This window comes from Pongo abelii, chromosome 19, assembly GCF_028885655.2.
Source record: "Pongo abelii isolate AG06213 chromosome 19, NHGRI_mPonAbe1-v2.0_pri, whole genome shotgun sequence".
Classification (NCBI taxonomy): Eukaryota; Metazoa; Chordata; class Mammalia; order Primates; family Hominidae; genus Pongo; species Pongo abelii.
The window spans coordinates 92,242,712-92,260,695 of NC_072004.2; the positions used below are offsets into that span (position 1 = coordinate 92,242,712).

A 17,984-nucleotide genomic window follows, 5' to 3' on the forward strand; every position below is an offset into this window, starting at 1 on the left:
ACTACTACCCACTTTGGCAGAGTGTTTATCCTTGCTAAAACACCTTACCCCAAATGCAAGAAACAAATCTTATTCCTGTTTTTTGAGACAGAGTTTCGCTTTTGTTGTCCAGACTGGAGTGCAACGGCTTGATCTCAGCTCACCGCATCCTCTGCCTCCTGGTTTCAAACCATTCTCCCACCTCAGCCTCCCGAGTAGCTGAGATTACAGGCATGCGCTAGCATGCCTGGCTAATTTTGTATTTTTAGTAGAGACAGGGTTTCTCCATGTTGCTCAGGCTGGTCTCGATCTCCCGACCTCAGGTGATCCATCCGCTTTGCCTTCCCAAAGTGCTGAGATTACAGGCGTGAGCCACCGCGCCCGGCCCTTATTCCTGTTATTATGTGAAGATATTGAGAGGTGACAGCGTGCTGGCAGCCCTCGAGGCCCTCGCTCGCTCTTGGCGCCTCCTCGGCCTCACTGCCCACTGTGGCCGCGCTTGAGGAGCCCTTCAGCCCGCCGCTGCACTGTGGGAGCCCCTTTCTGGGCTGGCCAAGGCCGGAGCCAGCTCCCTCAGCTTGCAGGGAGGTGTGGAGGGGGAGGTGTGGAGGGAGACGCCCGGGGGAAACCAGGGCTGTGCGTGGCGCTTGCGGGACAGCGCAAGTTCCGGGTGGGTGTGGGCTCGGCGGGCCCCGCACTCGGAGCGGCCGACCGCCCTGCCGGCCGGGCAGTGAGGGGCTTAGCACATGGGCCAGCAGCTGCTGTGCTCAATTTCTCGCCAGGCCTTAGCTGCCTCCCTGCGGGGCAGGGCTCCGGACCTGCAGCCCGCTATGCCTGAGCCTCCCCGCCCCCGCCATGGGCTCCTGCCTGGCCCGAGCCTCCCCAATGAGCGCCACCCCCTGCTCCAGGGCACCCAGTCCCATCGACCGCCCAAGGGCTGAGGAGTGTGGGCGCACGGCATGGGACTGGCAGGCAGCTCCACTTCTGCCCGGGTGTGGGATCCACTGGGTGAAGCCAGCTGGGCTCCTGAGTCTGGTGGGGACTTGGAGAATCTTTATGTCTAGCTAAGGGATTGTAAATATACCAATCAGCATCTGCAGCTAGCTCAAGGTTTGTAAACACACCAATCAGCACCCTGTGTCTAGCTTAGGGTTTGTGAATGCACCAATCGGCACTCTGTATCTAGTTAATCTGGTGGGGACTTGGAGAATATTTATGTCTAGTTAAGGGTTTGTGAATGCACCAGTCAGCACTCTGTATCTAGCTCAAGGTTTGTAAATGCACCAATCAGCACTCTGTGTCTATCTAGCTCAGGGTTTGTAAATACATCAATTGACACTCTGTATCTAGCTAATCTAGTGGGCACCTGGAGAACTTTTGTGTCTAGCTCAGGGATTGTAAACGCACCAATCAGCACCCTGTCAAAATGAACCAATCAGCTGTCTGTAAAACAGACCAATCGGCTCTCTGTAAAATGGACCAATCAGTAGGATGGGGGGGGGGGGGGGGGGGGCAGATAACAGAATAAAAGGAGGCTGCCTGAGCTAGCAGGGGCAACCCGCTCCGGTTCTGGAAGCCTTGTTATTTTTCCTTTTCCAGTAAATCTTCTTGTTGTCTGCTCTTTGGGTCCACACTGCCTTTATGAGCTGTAATACTCACCACAAAGGTTTGCAGCTTCGCTCTCGAGGCCAGCGAGACCCCAAACCCACAGGAAGGCACGAACTACTCCAGACGCACTGTCTTAAGAGCTGTAACTTTCACCGCAAAGGCCTGCAGCTTCACTCCTGAGCCAGCGAGACCACGAACCCACCAAAATGAAGAAACTCTGAACACATCTGAACATTAGAAGGAACAAACTCCGGACACGCTGCTTTTAAGAACTATGACACTCACCGCGAGGGTCTGTGGCTTCATTCTTGCAGTCAGTAAGATGAAGAACCCACCAATTCTGGACACAATATGACGCGGAGAAGGTTAAATTACGTGGCAAAATCAAGGGTGGGTCAGCCAAACTGCAGTGAGGACTTGGGTCAGCTTGGTTAAGTTCGAGTTTGGGCTTTATCCTCTCCCTGGAATTTTGTGTTCTCCAGGCAATTTCTGTTACCTGTGCTTTTGAGTGAAAGGTAAGTCTCCGCCCACAGCCTTGCCCCGTAGAATAAGATGGCATTTGTAGAATCTGACTTTTCAGAGTCCTTTCAAGTATATCCTTACTTGAGCTTCCCAGTTAGGAGATGGATTCGTATCCTCATGTGTTAGTTCAGAAACGGAGCTCAGAGAGATGGGGAACTGCCTGAGAGGACAGGTGGGCGGCACAGTCAGCTCCAGAATGGGATTGTTTGCCCTGCACTTGTGTTCAGTTGCTTCTCCACAGAGCTTTTTCCTAGGTGCTTACTAAATACAGTCGGACGAACTAGAATTTCAGAAGTTGAATTAAGCATATGACACTGTAAACTAAAAATAAAACCCTAAGCCCCCCACCAAATGAGCAGACCCTCACTTGACCACGAGGACCCCAGATAAACATTTAAAATTGAGTTCCTGGTCATGTGTGATGGCTCACAACTGTAATCCTAGCACTCTGGGAGGCCGAGGTGAGCGGATCACTTGAGGTCATCAGTTTGAGACCAGCCTGGCCAACGTGGTGAAACCCCATCTCTACTAAAAATACAACAATTAGCTGAGTATGGTGGTAGGTGCCTATAATCCCAGCCACTCAGGAGGCTGAGGCAGGAGAATCGCTTGAACCTGGGAGGTGGAGGCTGCAGTGAGCCGAGATCCCACCACTGCATTCCGGCCTGGGCGACAGACCGAGACTGTCTCAAATAAATAAATGGAGTTCCTGGCTGTGACGGGAAGGGAGGTTGGACACACCTTGTTATACCTCCTCTGTTTTGGAGGCACAACTTACCAACATTAACAATAAAATAGAGATCAGGAGGCTGACAAAACAGCCTCTTTGTGGCAATAAGACACCAAATTATAAAGAAGATGTAAAGCCATGGTAGGCAAGGGGTTAAGTCATGCCTGCGGGTCATGCAGTACATTGTAACCTGATCACATTGTGCAGGTCATATTGTGGCTGACTGCTTAAAGTAAATATTCGTTTCTGCTAACTCCAAGTTTTATTTATTTATTTTTATTGAGATGGAGTCTTGCCCTGTCGCCCAGGCTGGAGTGCAGTAGTGTGATTTTAGCTCACTGCAACCTCCACCTCCCAGGTTCAAGTGATCCTTTTGCCTCAGCCTCTTAAGTAGCTGGGACTACAGGTGTTTGCCACCACGCCCCAGCTAATTTTTGTATTTTGAGTAGAGACAGGCTTTCACTGTTTTGACCAGGTTGGTCTCAAACTCCTGATCTCAAGTGATCCGCTCTCCTCGGCCTCCCTTAAAGTGCTGGGATTACAGGTGTGAGCCACCGTGCCTGGCCTTTGCTAACTCCAAGTTTTTAGACAAAGTTATGTTCCTTTTACCAATTGCAGATTAAAGAATCTCTGAGTAGGCCAGGTGTGGTGGCGCAGGCCTGTAATCCCAGTACTTTGGGAGGCGGAGGTAGGCAGATCACTTGAGGTCAGGAGTTTGAGACCAGCCTGGCCAACAGGGGGAAACTCCATCTCTAGTAAAAATACAAAAATTGGTCAGGCGTGGTGATGTGCGCCTATGGTCCCAGTTACTAGGGAGTCTGAGGCAGAAGAATCACTTGAACCCGGGAGATGGAGGTTGCAGTGAGCTGAGATTGTGTCACTGCACTCCAGCCTGGGCGATAAAGTGAGACTCTGTCTTTTAAAAAAAAAAAAAAAAAAAAAAAAAAAAAGAATCTCTGAGGCTGGACAAGGTGGCTCACACCTATAATTCCAGTACTTTGGGAGGCCAAGGTAGGAAAGTCTCTTGAGCTGAAGAGTCGGAGATCAGCCAGGACAACATGGCAAGACCCCATTTCTGCAAAAAATTTAAAAATTAGCTGGGTGTGGTGACGTGCTCCTATAGTCTCAGCTACTTGGGAGGCTGAGACAGGAGGATTGCTTGAGCATGGGAAATCAAGGTTGCAGTGACCTATGATTGTGACACTGCACTCCAGGCTGGGTGACAGACTCTGCCTCAAAAAAAAAAAAAAGGCAGCTCTGAATCTGCTTATGATTAGTAAGCCCCTACCTCAAGGTATCCCATCTTTTTGGACTAAACCAATGTATACCTTCCATGTATAAAATCAAACTGTAGGCCAGGGGCAGTGGCTCACGCCTGTAATCCCAGAATTTTGGGAGGCCGAGGCAGGTGGATCACTTGAGGTCAGTAGTTCTAGACCAACCTGGCTAACGTGGTGAAACCCCATCTCTTCCAAAAATACAAAATATCAGCTGGGTGTGGTGGCACGTGCCTGTAATCCCAGCTACTTGGGAGGCTGAGGCAGGAAAATCACTTGAACCCAGGAGGCAAAAGTTTCAGTGAGCCGAGATCGTGTCACTGCACTCTAGCCTGGGTGACAGAACGAGACTCTGTCTCAGAAAAAAAAAAAAAAAAAATCCAACTGTATGTAGCCCAACCACTTCTGGTGCACTTTCTTAAGCCTTCTTGAGACTATTATCCCACGCCACAGTCACTCCTATTGGCTCAGAATAAACCTCTTTAAAACATTTTACAGAGTTTGGTTTTTCTGTTAACTATCTTTTTTTTCCCCCTCTTTGGGTGCAGGGTCCTGCTCTGTTGCCCAGGCTGGAGTACAGTGGCATGATCTCACTGCAGCCTTGATCTCCGGGCACTCAAGTGATCCTCCTGCCTCAGCCTCCTGAGTAGCTGGGATCACAGGTGTGGACCACCATGCCTGGTTAATTTTGTTTATTTTTTGTACAGACAAGGTCTCACGATGTTGCCCAGGCTGGTCTTGAACTCATGGGTTCAAGCCATTCTCCTGCCTCGGCCTCCCAAAGTGCTGGGATTACAGGTATGAGCCACCGCACCCCGCTGTCCTGTGCAGATTTTTTTTTTTTTTTTTAACCACTTGTCTCTCTGTGTTACTGGAAACTGCAAGGTTTCCACAGTAAAGCCAATTTTTTTTTTTTTTTTTTTTTTTTTTTAAAGACAGATTCTCACTCTGTTGCCCAGGCTGGAGTGCAGTGGCGCGATCTCAGCTCACTGCAACCTCTGCCTCCCAGGTAGCTGGGATTACAGGCATCCGCCACCACGCCCGGCTAATTTTTGTATTTTTAGTAGAGACAGGGTTTCACCATGTTGGCCAGGCTGATCTCAAACTCCTGACCTTGTGATCCGCCCGCCTCGGCTTCCCAAAGTGTTGGGCTTACAGGCATGAGCCACCGCGCCCGTCCGATAAAACCAATTTAAACTCAGTCGAGCCTGCAAGCATTAATTAACACTTCTGCTTGAAAATGGGAAAGTGACAGAGCCTGCCAAAGAAAGGCCTCGGAGCTCTCCTTACCAGTGTTGCCGGGAGTGAAGAGATGAAAAATGACCTTGGGGGGAGCTGCAGAATGAATTTCATTTCATGCAAAAAAAAAAAAAATGGTTAGAAACATTTCAAGGCAATAAAGTATCTTCAAGTGCCAGCACTGGGTGAATAAAGCAGCAGTCCCAGGTGGTGGGGGAGAAGTGATCAATGGAGCAGGGTGTATGCCAAGCAGGGGACTTCAGTGTCAGTGCCGCTCTGTGCTGCCTAAGAAGGGGGAGGTGGGAGTTACACAGTCGATATGTCTTCAGGGTCAGAGAGATGCCTCTCGGAGTCACTGTCCCTGTCACTGTGGTTTATCTGAAGGTACGTTTTCAATTCTGCAGCAGCCGCGGGCCTTCCTAGTTCCTGGAGCCTTGCTCTTTTTCTTTTTTTTTGACATGGAGTCTAGCTTTGTCGCCAGGCTGGAGTGCAGTGGTGCAATCTCAGCTCACTGCAACCTTCGCCTCCTGGGTTCAAGCCATTCTCCTGCCTCAGCCTCCCACGTAGCTGGGACTATAGACGCACACTGCCATGCCTGGCTAATTTTTGTCTTTTTAGTAGAGATAGGGTTTCACCATATTGGTTAGGCTTGTCTCAAACTCCTGACCTCGGGTGATCCACCTGCCTCGGCCTCCCAAAGTGCTAGGATTCTTTTTTTTTTTTTGAGACGGAGTATCATTGTTGTCCAGGCTGGAGTGCAATGACGCCATCTCGGCTCACCACAACCTCTGCCCCCCAGGTTCAAGCGATTCTCCTGCCTCAGCCTCCCGAGTAGCTGGGGATACAGGCATTTGCCACCATGCCTGGCTAATTTTGTATTTTTAGTACAGACGGAGTTTTTCCATGTTGGTCAGGCTGGTCTTGAACTCCCGACCTCAGGTGATCTGTCTGCCACAGACTCCCAAAGTGCTGGGATTACAGGAGTGAGTCACCACGCCCAGCCGGGATTCTTTTTAAGAGATGGGGTCTTGCACTGCTGCCCAGGCTGGAGTGCAGTGGTGCAATTATAACTCACTGCGGCCACTAACTCCTAGGCTCAAACAATTTTCCTGCCTCAGCCTCCCAAGTAGCTGGGATTAGTAGTATGTGTCACCATGTCTGGCTATTTTTTTTTTCTTTTTTGTAGAGGTGGGGTCTTGCTTTGTTGCCCAGGGTGGTCTTGAACTCCTCATGCCTCAGTCTCCCACAATGCTGGGATTGCAGGTGTGAGCTACAGCACTCCATGGACATTCCTCTCTGTATTCTCAGAAGGGTTTCTCAGCCCAGCCCCTTTGACATTCAGAGTTCATCATTTTTTGTGGTTGCATATGGCGTCATGGGGGGCTGTCATGTGTATTGCAGGATGTTGAGCAGTGCTCCCCACCTCTGTCCAGTAGATGTCAGGAGCTCTCCCTCCTGAAGTTATGACAACCAGAACCACCCCAGGTGTTGTGAAATGTCTCCTGGGAGCAAAACTGTCTCCCTCGCTCCCTGAGAAGCACTGTTGTGGGGAGTGACGAGAGTTAGCTGAGTCTGAAGACTTCTGAGGCACTCAGAATTGAAAAGGGACTGCTGGGGTTTGGAATGGGTCAAATGTATCTCTTCGAGTAAAATTGTCTCCATGGGCTGGGTGTAGTGTCTCACGCCTGTAATTCCAGCACTTTGGGAGGCCAGGGCAGGTGGATCGCTTGAGCTCAGGAATTCGAGACCAGCCTGGACAACATGGTGAAACCCCATCTCTACGAAAAAAAATTAGCCTGCGTGGTGGTGGGCACCTGTAATCCCAGCTACTCGGGGGGCTGAGGCACAAGAATTGCTTGAACTCAGGAGGCGGAGGTTGCAGTGAGCCGAGATTGTGCCATTGCACTCCAGCCTGGGCAACAGAGTGACCCTATCTCCAACAAAACTAAAAAAAAAAAAAAAAAATTTTTTTTTCACATAATTTAGCACTTAATTGTTTGGTGGGTGTGGTGGAAAGAATCATGAGCGCCCAAAGATGCCCATGTCCTAATACACAGAGCCTGTTACCTTATACAGCTGTGATTGAGTTAATGATTTTGAGAAGGGGATTGTCCTCGATTATCTGGGTGGGCCCAATGTCATCATGGGGCTCTTGTAAGAGGGAAGCTGGAGGGTCAGAGTCAGAGAAGGAGACGTGATGATGTCATGTCAGAAGCAGAAACAAGAAACCGGGCATGGTGGCTCACACCTGTAATCTCACACTTTGGGAGGCTGAGGTGGGCAGATCATTTGAGCCCAGGAGTTCCAGACCAGCCTGGGCAACATAGTGGGACCCCATCTCTACAAAACAATACAAAAATTAGCCAGACATGGTGGCGTGTGCCTGTTGTGCCAGCTACTTGGGAGGCTGAGGTGGAAGGTTTGCTTGAGCCCGGGAGTTCAAGACTTCAGTGAGCTGAGTTTATGCCACTGCACTCCAGCCTGGGCAACAGAGAACCTGTCTCAAAAAAAAATTTTTTTTTAAAGAGACATTATTTTTTAGAGCATGTTTAGGTTCACAGCAAAATTGAGCAGAAAGCATAGAGTGCCCACATATCCCCTATTCCTCCTCCCCCACCCATAACCCCCCAACTATCAACATCCTCCATAGAGGAGTGGGTTTGTTACAACTGATGAACCCACATTAACACATCACCATCTCCCCAAGTCCCTAGTTCACGCGAGGGTTCACTCTTGATTCTATGGATTTTGACAAATCTATATGGCATGTGTCCACCATTAGAGTGTCACATAGAACAGTTGCACCGAAATTTTACCTTTTTTGTTTGTTTTTGAGAAAGGGTATCAGTCTGTTGCCCCAGGCTGGTGCGCAGTGGTGTGACTCTTGGCTCACTGCAACTTCAGGGCAGCCTGAGACCTCCCAGGCTCAAGTGATCCTCCCACCTCAGCCTGTGGCTACAGGCACACACCATCACACCCGGCTAATTTTTGAATTTTTTGTAGAAACGGTTTTGCCAGGCCTGGCGCGGTGGCTCATGCCTGTAATCCCAGCCCTTTGGGAGGCTGAGGCGGGCAGATCAGGAGGTCAGGAGTTCGAGACCAGCCTGGCCAACATGGTGAAACCTCGTTTCTACTAAAAATACAAAGAACCAGCTGGGGGTGGTGGCGGCGCACGCCTGTAATCCCAGCTACTTTAGAGGCTGAGATAGGAGCATCGCTTAAACCCGGGAGGCGGAAGTTGCAGTGAGCTGAGATGGCGCCATTGCACTCCAGCCTGAGCGACAGAGCAAGACTCCATCTCGAAAAAAAAAGTTTTGCCATGTTGCCCAGGTTGGTAACCCCTGAGCTCAAGCAATTTGCCCACGTGGTCCTCCCGAAGTCCTGAAATTACAGGCGTGAGCCACTGTGCTGGGCAAAATTTTATTTTATGTTTTTTTATTTTTTGTGAGGCAAAGTCTTGCTTTGTTGCCCAAGCTGGAGTGCAGTGATGTGATCTTGGCTCACTGCAACCTCTGCCTCCCAGGCTCAAGCGATCCTCCCACTTCAGCCTCCCAAGAAGCTGGGACTACAGGTGTGCACCATCATGCCAGTTAATTTTTGTATTTTTTGTAGAGACAAGGTTTCATCATGTTGCCCAGGCTGGTCTCAAACTTCTGGCCTCAAGGAATCCACCTGCCTCAGTCCCCCGAAGTGCTGGGATTACAAGCGTGAGCCACTGCACCCAGCAAAATTTTACTTTTAATGAAGACTGCGGACCACAAGAAATGCTAGTATTGTCAGTATCGGCTCACTCAGTAGGTGCCCAGTGTCATTCCCAGACAGCTTCACCCAGCACCTAGAACTTTGGCCAGTTGTCTGCTAAATTATTTGTTATAAGGAGGAGCAGGCAAGAAAGATCAGTGGAAAAATCACCCCAACTGTATGAAAAATGTTTAAAGCATGCCTCCTTATTGGGATAAATTCTGCAAATCCCCAGCCCCTACGGTAGGTTAGAGGAAAGGAATACACCAGAGAGTGAAAGCCACAGAGCTGCGCCCTCCCAGAACCTCCAGTCCAACACAGCATCACACAGAGAGCTTCAGCAACATTGGCTATGCACAGTCTGCACACCTGGAACAAGCCAGGATTTGCCCGGATAAAACAACACAACTTTCTTATGAGACACTTGAGCTGGGCTTTCAGCTCCTAGCAAAGTCCTATGTCAAACGAGGCCAGGCCAAGCTCCAGGATGCCCAACCCCTGTGCAGGTTTTCTCTCCTAAGGTTTCCTCTTTCCTCCAGTTTATTGCTTGCCCTGTTGGGGTCTGAGGAAGGATGACAACAGAGAAACCTGGATTCTGGTCCCACGTGGGCATCTGCAGGCAAGTCATAGACACTCTGGACCAAATATCCTCATCTAAAAATAAAGATTTGGACATGATGGCTTCCAGGGTGTCTATTAGTCAAGAAATATTCTGGGCCTGGTATGGTGGCTCACATCTGTAATCCCAGAACTTTGGGAGGCAAAAGTGGGAGAATTGCTTGAGGCCAGGAGTTCAAGACCAGCCTGAGCAACATAGCAAGACCCCCATCTCTACAAAAAATAAAAGTTAGCTGGGCATGGTGGCGTGCACCTGTAGTCCCAGCTACCCAGGAGGTTGAGATGGGAGGATTGCTTGAGCCTAGGAGTTGAAGGTTACAGTGAGTTACGATTGTGCCACTACACTCCAGCCTGGGCAGTAGAGCAAGATCCATCCCAGCACTTTGGGAGGCCGAGGCGGGTGGATCGTGAGATCAGGAGTTCCAAGACCAGCCAGGCCAACATTATGAAACCCTGTCTCTACTAAAAAAAATACAAAAATTAGTTGGGCCTGGTGGCAGGTGCCTGTAATCCCAGCTACTCGGGAGGCTGAGGCAGGAGCCTGTAATCCCAGCTACTCGGGAGGCTGAGGCAGGAGAATAGCTTGAACCTGGGAGGGTGGAGGTTGCAGTGAGCCGAGATTGTGCCAGTGCACTCTGACCTGGGTGATGAGCAAAATCCCATCTCAAAAAAAGGAAGGGAGGAAAGGGAGGGAAGGAAAGGAAGGGAGGGAGGGAAGGAGAGAAGGAAGGAAGAGAGGAAGGAAGGAAGGAAAATGCTCTCATTTGGCTGGGCGTGGTGGCTCATGCCTGTAATCCCAGCACTTTGGGAGGCTGAGGCGGGTGGATCACCTGAGGTCGGGAGTTTGAGACCAGCCTGACCAACATGGAGAAACCCAGCCTCTACTAAAAATACAAAATTAGCCGGGCATGGTGGCACATGCCTATAATCCCAGCTACTAGGGAGGCTGAGGCAGGAGAATCACTTGAACCTGGGAGGCGGAGGTTGCAGTGAGCCGAGATTGCGCCATTGTACTCCAGCCCAGGCAACAAGAGCAAAATTCCGTCTGAAAAAAAAGAAAAGAAAATGCTCTGATTCTCAGCCAGGTGGAGCCCCTGCAGGACCCATGCTCACCACTGTTTGTGTCTATGTCCCTAGTCAACCAAACACCACCAACCCTTAGTAGCTTCAGATGAATTCCAAACGCCTAGGCAAAAGTTTTAGCCATGGCCCTCTGGCCTTCTAATCGTTCATGGCTTGCCAGATTAACAAGTTCCCGGCGGAAATGGTCTCTTGAGGTGTGTAGGAATTACTGTGCTGTTTTTGGAGTCTTGCATGAAAGAAACCTCGGGGCTTGGAGACCAGGCTCACGTCCTTTTGTGCCCTGCAGAGGGCGACCCGCTCTTGCAATCAGATTTTGTGTATTGGGAGGGAGTTGCTGTGAAGTGTACCTCCTTTTTGTGTGGCTAACCCCCAGGGCTGGGACGGAAGAGGAATTGAACTGGCATAGTAAATTAAAATGCAACTTAAACTTCAATGCAGCCTTTCAAATGAGGCTCTGCTGCACTCTCCTGACACCCCTCCTCAATTCTTCTCTGGGGTGGCGTGGAGGTATCTGATGTTCCTATTTAAATCCCTGAGTTCATACACTGTCCTTATCTGTCATTTCCTCTTTGAAAGGCACTGAGAACTCAATTCATGGAAAACTGAAAACCTTTCCAGATATTACTCTTTTGAAAGTGGTTTTGCCAAAAAACATAACAGCAAATAAGCTCTAGTAAGAGTGAGATTCATTTAGCTCTTGTTGCCTTTGACTCAGAAGAAAACATCTAACAGGAAGTCTAGAAAGTCACAGTTAAAACAAATATATAAATTCATTTTGAACTAAGAGTCTTTTTGTTTTCTCCAGCACTAGAATTCCTGCAGTAGAACAGGTATATATATTCATATATACTTTTTTTTTTTTTTAACATCAAAACCACTTAGGCCAGGCGCGGTGGCTCATGCCTATAATCCCAGCACTTTGGGAGGCCAAGGCAGATGGATCACTGGAGGTCAGGAGTTTGAGACCAGCCTGGCCAACATGGTGAAACCCCGTCGCTACTAAAAATACAAAAATTAGCCGGGTGTTGTGGCGCAGGCCTGTATTCCCAGCTACTTGAGAGGCTGAGGCAGGAGAATCGCTTGAACCTGGGAGGTGGAGGTTGCAGTGAGCTGAGAATACGCCACTGCACTCCAGCCTGGATGACAGAGCAAGACTCCATCTCAACAACAACAACAACACTTAATGCTGCCTCAGTTTGCTAAGAGGAGCCTGGAGAGTGAAAAGTTGTGTGCACAGGAGAGAGTTTAGTCCACTGTCATTTCTGCCTTTACCATTGTTGTCTTTTCAGAGGCCCTTATTGTTGGGGAGTTTTGCTTCTTGTAGTCATTCAATGACATTTCCCTCTAGCCCTCAGTGACTGCTGCAATCCCCTTTTCTTTTCTTTTCTTTTTTTTTTTTGAGATAGGGTCTTGCTCTGTTGTCCAGGCTGGAGTGCACTGGTGCAATCACAGCTCGCTGTAGACTCGACCTCTGTAATAGTCCATTCTCACACTGCTATAAAGAAATACCTGAAACTGTAATTTATAAAGAAAAAGGTTTAATTGGCTCACGGTTCTGCAGGCTGTACAGGAAGCATGGCTGGGAAGGCCTCAGGAAACTTACAATCTTGGTGGAAGGTGAAGTTCCATATCTGGAGCAGGAGGAAGAGAGAGCGGGGAGGGGCCACACATTTTTAAACAACCAGATCTCATGAAAACGCACTAGCACAAGAACAGCAAGGAGGAAGTATACCCCCATGACCCAATCACTTCCCACCAGGCCCTTCCCTCAACACTGGGGATTATAATTCTACAGGAGATTTGGGTGGGGACAGAAATCCAAACCATATCAACCTCCCAGGCTCAAGCAATTATCCTACCTCAGTCTCCCAAGTTGCTGAGACTGCGGGTGTGCACCACCATGCATAGCTAATTACAATTTTGTTTTTGTTTTTTTTTTTAAAATGGGTTCTCACTATGTTGCCCAGGCTGATCTCGAACTCCTGAGCTCAAGTCATCCTTCTGCCTCAGCCTCTCAAATTGCAAGAATCACAGGCAAGAGCCATCGAGCCCAGCCCCTTTGCTTTTCTACATGAACTTAGTATGGGAATTATCAGGCTGATTCTGGAGGTCATTTGTCAAGGAATAGATTCTCCCATCCTCAGTGTTTGCCATCAGAAAGACGTAGCTGCCATCCAACTTAAGCTGCCCTTGCTGGAATTTAGATGAATTTTTCTGTTCTCTCTTTAGGGTGAGTCGGTTACCCTTCTGTAGTGGGTGAAGTCGTGTCCCCCAGAAAGATATGTCCAAGTCCTAACCATCAGTACTCGTGAACTTAACCTTATTTGGAAATAGGGTCTTTGCAGATGTCATTAAGTTGAGGATCCCCAGAGGAGATCATCCTAGATTCAGAGTACCTGCTACATCTAATGACTGGCGTCCTTATAAGAGAAAGGAGAGGGAGATTTGAGACAGAGACACATAGGGAAAGGTGACATGAAGATGAAGGCAGAGGCCAGATGTGGTGGCTCACACCTATAATCCCAGCACTTTGGGAGGTCAAGCTGGGTGGATCCCTTGAAGCCAGGAGTTCGAAACCAGCCTGGCCAACATGGCAAAACCCCATCTCTACTAAAAATACAAAAATTAGCTGGGTGTGGTGGTGCACCTGTAATCCCAGCTACTTGGGAGGCTGAGGCAGGAGAATCACTTGAACCTGGGAGGCGGAGGTTGTGGTGAGCCAAGATCATGCCACTTCACTCCAGCCTGGGTGACAGAGTAAGACTCTGTCTCAAAAAAAAAAAAAAAAGAAGGCAGAGATGGGAGCAATGCGTCGAGAAGCCAAGGAACTCCAGGTATTGCTGGGAGCCACTGGAAGCTGGGAAAGGGCGTGGAATGGATTCTTCCTTGGCAGCTCCAGAAGGAACCGGCCCTGCTAACACTTTGATTTCAGATTTCTGGCCTCCAAACTGTGAGAAAATACTTGTCTGCTGTTTTAAGCCACCCAGCTTGTGACAGTTCGTTATGGTGACCCGAGGAAAGTAATACGCCTTCTCTCCAAGGAATTAACATTTGGGCAAGGGTGTGTAATGATTCTCTCATTTTTTAACTTCCAGTTAAATAATCCTGCTTTTGAATAATTTATGTTCTAAGACTTCCATTTTTAGATGCATCCCTTCTGTGCCCCTTTCCCTTGGGCCACTGCAGACTTCCCTTGTCACTTCTCCTCCTCCCAGAGGTCACCTCCCAGCAGGCTCTGCTCCGGGGATGCCTGGTGGCTGGAGGGCTCCCTCTTCCCCAACTTCACCGGGGTGGGCTGCTTACATCTTGAGGCTCGGTCACATGCGTCAGAAGCTGCAAAGTCCCGGAAGGCGGATATTGTTTTCTCCTACCTTGTCCTCAGTTTGCTGTTGATTTCCTAAAAATAGACTTTATCTTTTAATAACTTCCTAGCTTGCCATAATTGCCAGGTCCCATGCTGTTGGATAGATGGGACAGGCAAGAGCTCGGCAGCCGCTGTGAGTCCCTCCTGTAGGGGAGGGCAAATAGCGACGGTTGTCCCAGAGGGCCCTGGAGTGCTTGGCCCAGGTGAGCCCTGCTCTGAAAGGAGAGACTTGGATCCCCTTTGCCCTAACCTGGGGCCAAGCTCTGAAAGGACAGAGGTTCCCTTCTGCTCTGAGCTTGCAGGAGAGGGGATAGCAAAGGCTCCACCTAACCTCAGCAGCTGGGGGAGTCCAGAGGCCTCTGGAGTGCTCTGCAGGTGGGCAGCCTGGGGCTCTCCACAGTGTCTCAAGGGACAGCTTCCCCTGGGGCACCACAGTGGGAAGGATGCCAGGCAGAGAAGTTCCCTTTTTCCTCCAGGCTGTTCTTACTGGAACCACTTACTCTGTTAACAAAAATCAACTGTGTGTCCTTAGGTTATGAAAGGTGGGGGATGGAGGGTGCAGTGTGGGGAGGGAAAGTTGGAGTCGGGGGTGCATAAAGGGAATTGACTTTGCAGTCCCAACTCTTCTTTTCTAGAATCCAAGATTCAGTCTCCCCTTGGATGACAGGGTCTCTCTCTATGTCTAGCTTTGTAGGATGGGGATCTGATTTTATTAAGGTAGAGAGGGCAGGTCCTTGCCATGCAGGAGGCAATCAGGAGGAAATCACTCCAGAGCAGTCGGCATGCTCTCAGGTCCATCTGGCACCTGCCCCAGGGCTGCCTTGCTGGCAGAAGCCATTCTGCCCTTAACCTCCGGTACCCTGCCAAGGAGGTCGCCATTCCTGGGGCATCTGCTGCTATTGGGAGCAGGGTTCCTGGCCAGGGGCCAGCTGTGAGGGCCCCTTTTCTAGGAGCAGAGTAGGAAGCCAAGCGGTGTGGGCACAGGCTGCCAACATGATGATCCTCTCCCTATGCCGCCGAGAGGGGCCTTGGGGACAGGGAAGCTTGGGTTCACATTACATCCCCCCACTTCTTAGATGTCACCCTGAACAAAAGGTGTAATTTTCCCAGGCCTCGATTTCACCACAGCACTCAAGAAATGGCTACTTCATGGGGTTAAGGTGAGCATCATTTAGGGGGTGCTCAAATGGTCCTTTGATGAGGTATAAATAAGGAGTGAGACCACTTTGCACAGAGGAGACCCTCAATAAATTCAGTGAATCAGAAACATAACAATTATCCCCTCTTCCCGAGAGAAGGAGCATGTGGACCAATGCCAGCCAAGATCAAAATGCTGGTGGTCCTTTTTTTTTTTTTTTTTCTTGAGACAGACTTTTGCTTTGTCACCCAGGCTGGAGTGCAGTGGCATGATCCCCACTCACTGCAACCTCTGCCTCTTGGGTTCAAGCGATTCTCTTGCCTCAGCCTCCAGAGGAGCTAGGACTACAGGTGCATGCCACCACACCCAGCTAATTTTTATATTTTTAGTAGAGATGGGGTTTCACCATATTGACCAGGCTGATCTTGAACTCCTGACCTCAAGTGATCCTCCTGCCTGGGCCTCCCAAACCTCTGGGATTACAGGCGTGAGCCACCGTTCCTGGCCATTATTTATTTATTTATTTATTTATTTATTTATTTAGAGATGGAGTCTCACTCTGTCGCCCAGGCTGAAGTGCAGTGGCGTGATCTCAGCTCACTGCAACCTTCGCCTCCCAAGTTCAGGCAATTCTCTGCCTCAGCCTCCCAAGTAGCTGGGATTACAGGTGCCCGCCACCATGCCCAGCTAATTTTTGTATTTTTAGTAGAGATGGGGTTTCACCATCTTAGCCAGGCTGGTCTTGAACTCCTGAGCTCTTCAACTCCTGAGCTCAAGTGATCCACCTGCCTTGACCTCCCAAAGTGCTGGGATTACAAGCATAAGCCACCGCGCCTGGCCCATCTTTTCTTTCTTTTTTTTTTTTTTTTTTTTTTTGAGACGGAGTCTCGCTCTGTTTCCCAGGCTGGAGTGCAATGGCACAATCTTGGTTCACTGCAACCTCCACCTCCCAGGTTCAAGCGATTCTCCTGCCTCAGCCTCCTGAGTAGCTGGCATTACAGGCGCCTGCCACCTCGTCCAGCTAATTTTTGTATTTTTTAGTAGAGACAGGGTTTCACCATGTTGACCAAGCTGGTCTCAAACTCCTGACCTCAAGTGATCCATGCACCTCGGCCTACCAAAGTGCTGGGATTACAGGTATGAGCCACCGCGCCAGGCCCCTCATAAAGTCTTGCACACACTCAAACGCTCACCCACCACACCTACACACACCACACACACTCCCTGTCCTGTACACCTCTGCACACGCGCACCTGCCCAGAGCACCTTGCTGGTTCCCCCGCTCCTGCTCTTGGATAGTTGAGCTTTGCCGAGACATGTCTGGAAGTGGAGTTAATCTGCTCACCCTCCATTTTGCTCCCCCGTTGATCTGCTCACCCTCTGTTTTGCTCTGCCGACCCCAGCTGCCCTTATTGGGCTGTGTCTCCTCTTGACTGTCCTTCAGCTGCCCACAGCCTTGCCTTCAACCTCCTTCCACCCACCTTGAGTGTTCCACCATAAACGTACCCCCTGCTCTGAGGTTCGCCTCATGCTTTCCTGAGCTGAACACCATCCTGCATTTCCCTCTTCAGCTCCTCTCCTCACGGTCAGCTGGGCTGAATAGGGTCCCTCCCTCCCTGCCATTTGATGGCCCATTGGTTGACTGATTGCCATCCTCTCATGCAGCTGAGCATAGCCGGAGTGTTAGTTTCTTGTGGCTGCTGTGATGAATGACCACAAACCAGATGTCTGGACACAGCAGGTGTTTTTTCTCTTTTTATTTCTGAGACAGATTCTTACTCTGTCTCCCACGCTGGAGTGCAGTGGCACGATCTCGGCTCACTGCAAGCTCCGCCTCCCGAGTTCACGCCATTCTCCTGCCTCAGCCTCCAGAGTAGCTGGGACTACAGGCGCCCGCCCCCACGCCCAGCTAATTTTTTGTATTTTCAGTAGAGATGGGGTTTTACTGTGTTAGCCAGGATGGTCTCGATCTCCTGACCTCGTGATCTGCCCGCCTCGGCCTCCCAAAATACTGGGATTACAGGCGTGAGCCACCGTGCCTGGCTCACAAGCAGGTATTTATTTCAGTTCTAGAAGGCAGACATCCAAAATCAAGGTGTGGGAGAGCCGTGTTCCCTCTGAAGGCTCAAGGGGAGGGTCCGTTTCTTGCCTCCTCCAGCATCTGGGGGCTCCAGGCACTCCTTGGCTTGTGGCTGCATCGCTCTAGTCTCTGCCTCGGTCTTCATGTGGCCGCCTCCTCCTTTCTCCTGAATTTTCCAGGAGGAGCTTAACTCCAATGACAAGTGTCCTTACAAGAGAAAATGGGCCGGGTGCGGTGGCTCACACCTGTAATCCTAGCACTTTGGGAGGCTGAGGCGGCAGATTACCTGAGGTCAGGAGTTCGAGACCAGCCTGACCAACATGGAGAAACCCCGTCTCTACTAAAAATAAAAAAAATAAGCCGGGTGTGGTGGTGCACACCTGTAGTCCCAGCTACTCAGGAGGCTGAGGCAGGAGAATCACTTGAATCCAGGAGGCAGAAGTTACGGTGAGCTGAGATCGTGCCATTGGGCAACAAGAGTGAAACTCCGTTTCAAAAAAAAAAAAAAAAAAAAAAAAAAGTTCATTTTCCAATGAAAATCCAGGCGGATTTTCTTAAATCTCTAGGCCCCTAATTTAATTACTTCAGCAAATAATCTTTTTCCA

At 49.7% G+C, this 17,984-nt stretch overlaps 1 protein-coding gene across 3 annotated transcripts in view; it reads left to right on the forward strand.

Moving 5' to 3' along the window:
- MFSD11 (major facilitator superfamily domain containing 11) overlaps positions 1-17,984 on the forward strand; it is a 123,301-nt gene that overhangs the window by 69,081 nt on the left and 36,236 nt on the right. Inside the window, exon 15 of one of the 3 annotated variants that reach the window (XR_008514923.2) lies at positions 1,579-3,008. The exons of the other annotated variants lie outside the window; for them this stretch is intronic. The gene's annotated coding sequence lies outside the window, so the exon portion shown is untranslated. Of the gene's footprint in view, positions 1-1,578; positions 3,009-17,984 lie in introns of those variants that run through there. 3 annotated transcript variants of the gene reach the window in all.